This window comes from Oncorhynchus keta, chromosome 11 (genome assembly GCF_023373465.1).
Source record: "Oncorhynchus keta strain PuntledgeMale-10-30-2019 chromosome 11, Oket_V2, whole genome shotgun sequence".
NCBI lineage: Eukaryota > Metazoa > Chordata > Actinopteri > Salmoniformes > Salmonidae > Oncorhynchus > Oncorhynchus keta.
Genome location: NC_068431.1, coordinates 47,636,820 through 47,641,312, shown reverse-complemented (window position 1 = coordinate 47,641,312; position 4,493 = coordinate 47,636,820). Strand labels below are relative to the sequence as shown.

The following is a 4,493-nucleotide window of genomic DNA, read 5'->3' as shown; positions in this document are numbered from 1 at the left end:
TCGATGTGAATCAAAGGCAGACGTGGGTGGGAACAAGGCTGGATCAGCACGTTTCTCAGAGACGGTACGCGTCCACAGCGGGCCATAAACCCCATGTTCCCTTACACATATGCTAACAGCTCTGAGGGTGTTGGGCGAGACTTCCGGGGCTTCCCTCTCTGGGCTGAGACAGAGACATGGCGGAGGTGAGAACAGTGGGAACCAGAAAGAGAAGAAAAAACGAATGATAGAAACACACCGCGTGAAGAGCTGAGACTCACACAGTGCCACAGAGGTGTGAAGTCGGCGGTGGTTCGGCGTCAGTGTGTGTGAAAGGGGGGGAGGAGTGAAGGGGGGCTATGAGCAGGCTACTGTTCTGCCATGGCCTCAGGACATCTGATGCTACTGTTACATCCCGGACCAAAACCCTTCCATCCTCTATCCCCCCCAGACAGTGGAGCAGGTGTGAGGTAGCAATGACCCACGGCTTTTCTCTGCTTCTGATACGCAAACACAACATTTAGCCTTCCCATCCATAATACCGATGACTGATTTACAACTGCACAGTCACCGCAATTACCCCCAAAGCCGCTCAGCTGCAGTCTTCCTCAGCCACTCTCCTCCCGCCGTGATCACTTCACGTCACCCATCTTTAATTGGGATATCGAAATGAAAACAACATGAAAGTAGGGGGGTTGTCATGGTAACCACGGAGGGTAGAAAGGCGAGGGGAGGGTGCTAAGTTGTGCTGTGGAATGCAGGATTTAAATAATAACGCAGACACAAAATAATTCATTATGCAAAAGAGAGGGGCAGGGAGGGGGTGAGAGAGGAGGAGGAGAGGATAAGGACACAGGAGACACAGGAAGTGAGAGTGAGGGAGAGGATGGGAGATGGGCATGAGGGAAAGAGAGAGAGAGTGTGTGTGTGTGTGTGTGTGTGAGAGAGAGGGAGGGGAGAGAGAGAGAGCTGTGAAAGAACTGCTTTCATGGCTCATGGGCATGGTCTCATGTTTAGCCCCCCCCCCCTTCAACCCCTCCCTTACCTTTAGCCCCTCACATCGTAAAAACCGCCCACCCCAAACCAAACCCATATATCCAAACACCAGCACTCTTTCAAATCGGCTCCATAATCCCAAAACTCATGCCTGTATCCCTAGTTCAGTGACAGCCTAGCCATACACCTGGTTACTTACAGGGAGACAACCCAGGTATGACTGTTAAAGGATGATGATAATGGTGTTGTTCTACAACCTTATGTAATCCATTCAACAGAGACATATGTCTGTAGTGCTGGGATTTCAAATCTCATTGGGATAACAGCTAACCCTAGAGCTGACCCAGTTCTGACCAGAGATAATGTGCTCATGAATGAAACGGTAATGGAATGCTTGTGACCCGAAATGTTGAACCACGGTGAGAAACGTGTGGATGACACAAAGACTGTACACACCACGAGTGTAAGGTGGAACATCAGCACAGATCGCAAATTAAGGATCCTGCCAGGCAGCACACACACACACACACACAAAGGAAGAAGCTGAATAGCTAGAATTCACCACAGAGAGTGAAACTAAAAGACTGTAGGAACAGGTACTTATTACTGGTTTTGTGAAGTGTCCCCTGCATATCAAATGGGCAGATCTGTAGTGGGTTAGATATGCCTATGGTAACTGGCCTCTCAGACTGATCCTAATCACACTTGGGGAGACAATATTGTGTGATTCTCTCTTCTCATGCCCTATTAGTCACACCAAGTGCACACCCGCAGCTACACAGGCAACACACACACACACACACCTAATGGACTGGTTATATAGTGATTTTCCAATGCTCAAAGTGCTTGACATTGTAAGCGGGGGAGAGGAGGGGGGCTCACCTCACCTCATCCTCTCACACAATTTAGTGCCATGCCTTCTGCCTTCACTGAACACACACACACACACACACACACACACCTCTAAATCTCAGGCTCACAGAGGAAGCATCTTTGTTGTGTGATTTCCTAAAGGGAAAAGGGTGGTCCCCTAGGTGTCAGCAGAGTGAGGAGGGAGTGAGAGAGAGAGAGAGAGAGAAGGGGGGGGACATGGAGAGACAGAGGAAAAAATGAAAGAGAAAAACAAAAAACAATACATTTGGGAAAACAAGAAACACACAAAAACACACCACAACAAAAGAAAGGAGAGCCAAAAATAAAAGATTGCAGTAGGTGAAACTGGAGACTGCGGAGAAGTACTCTACAATAATGGTATACGAGTGCCCCCTAAAGGACAAAATGTTCTGGTCATTTTCCTCCTCCCAGGCTGAGGACCAACCTTACCTGCATGGTTAGTTCCTGGCTTGTTCCCAAAACACAACATGAAACAGTCTCTGCAAAAACAAAATGGTGCCATGACACAATTTTTTTCTTCCAGAAAGCTTATTTTAATTAATTGTCTTGTCTTTATAGCTAATTTACAACAAGCGATTCACTTAAATGAAACATATTAGTTTGCTTGATATTGTCATTGTTAAATATCTTTTGCAAGATAAATCATTTTAAACACATGTTCTGCATCAGTTGACCTCGATGTAATCTTATCATCAGTCTATTCAGTAAAAATGTATATATATATATTTTGTTTAGGAGTATCACACTATGATATGGATGTCTGAGACAGAGAATAAGAAATACATTTGATTTTTCAAATAAAGAAATGAATAACATACTATTATTCCATTCATGTAGAATGTGTGTGTGTGTGTGCGCGTGTGTGTGAGAGACCCACTCAAAGTGATGTGTTCCTGTGTATTAGAGGGGGTAGCAGGGCTGTGGGCTCAGGTACCAGTGCTGAGACTGATGGTTTCTCTAATGTCCAATTAGCAGTATGCATTGCAACAGCGTCCCACACACCTCTGTATTTACAACAGTTCTGGCCACTCCCCAAAAACGGACATTTCTTTGAATGAAGAAGAATAAAATGATACAAATTAGAATGTACAGACTTCCAAGTGAATACAACTGAAACAGTGAGAGCACTTAATAATAAATAATCAATCCAAAACATGACCACTTTCCATCTCTCACGGGGGGAAAAGCAAGTGAGCCCCAAAATCAAAGAACAACAAATATTAACGGTCACTTCCACCAGTAACTTCACCCTTTAAACGTCAAATCAAAAGTTCTAAACAAATGGTTAGAAATACAAACGAGTGTCTGTAAACCCCTGGAATCCAGATTGTATTTAGTCTTATTCTCACTCCCCCTATTAAAACCTGTGTTAATGCTGTCAGTGCAAAGATATTATTATACTTATATATCATACCTAGAACGTATTATTGTATATCTTCGAAGACACCCAAACCCGGTCTCATTGCATATCATCATTACACTATTGCACCAAATCTCATGAGCCTGGAACGCACACACGCAAGCACACACATTTGCATACCCCACCCATTCACATGCACAACCACCCACATACACATGCACACGCATACACACGCCACCTTACCCCATCCATAAGATTGGACTAGTGTATTATATAGCTACTGTACCTCAACTCAAAACACTCTAGCCACAGGATGTGAGATGTGTAACTGGAGAAGATAATACACATGCTGCACTGAGGCTCAGTTATTTCTCAGTTATATCTCAGTTATATCTCAGTTATAGCTCAGTTATAGCTCAGTTATATCTCAGTCATCTCAGTTATAGCTCAGATATTTCTTAGATATATCTCAGTTATATCTCAGTTATAGCTCAGTTATATCGCAGTTATATCGCAGTTATATCTCAGTTATATCTCAGTTATATCTCAGTTATATCTCAGTTATATCGCAGTTATATCTCAGTTATATCTCATATATTTCTCAGTCATTTCTCAGTCATATCTCAGTTATATCTCAGATATATCTCAGTTATATCTCAGTTATATCTCAGTTATATATCAGTTATATCTCAGATATTTCTCAGTCATATCTCAGTTATATCTCAGATATATTGCGGTTATATCTCAGTTATATCTCAGTTATATCTCAGTTATAGCTCAGTTATATCTCAGTTATATCGCAGATATATCTCAGATATATCTCAGATATATCTCAGTTATATCTCAGTTATAGCTCAGTTATATCTCATATATTTCTCAGTCATATCTCAGTTATATCTCAGATATTTCTCAGTCATATCTCAGTTATATCTCAGATATTTCTCAGTCATATCTCAGATATTTCTCAGTCATATCTCAGATATTTCTCAGTCATATCTCAGTTATATCTCAGTTATATCGCAGTTATATCTCAGTTATATCTCAGTTATATCTCAGATATTTCTCAGTCATATCTCAGTTATATCTCAGATATATCGCGGTTATATCTCAGTTATAGCTCAGTTATAGCTCAGTTATATCTCAGTTATATCGCAGATATATCGCAGATATATCTCAGTTATATCTCAGTTATATCTCAGTTATATCTCAGTTATATCTGAGTCATATCTCAGTCATCTCAGTTATAGCTCAGTTATATCTCAGT

General features: G+C 41.8%; 1 protein-coding gene across 9 annotated transcripts in view; it reads right to left on the bottom strand.

The window, feature by feature from the left end:
- Positions 1-2,387: 2,387 nt before the first annotated feature.
- Positions 2,388-4,493, bottom strand: part of LOC118389715 (disks large homolog 4-like) — a 105,374-nt gene continuing 103,268 nt past the window's right edge. For all 9 annotated transcript variants that reach the window (XM_052457347.1, XM_052457345.1, XM_052457344.1 and 6 more), the window contains one exon: positions 2,388-4,493. This exon is cut by the window's right edge and continues 1,935 nt beyond it. The gene's annotated coding sequence lies outside the window, so the exon portion shown is untranslated.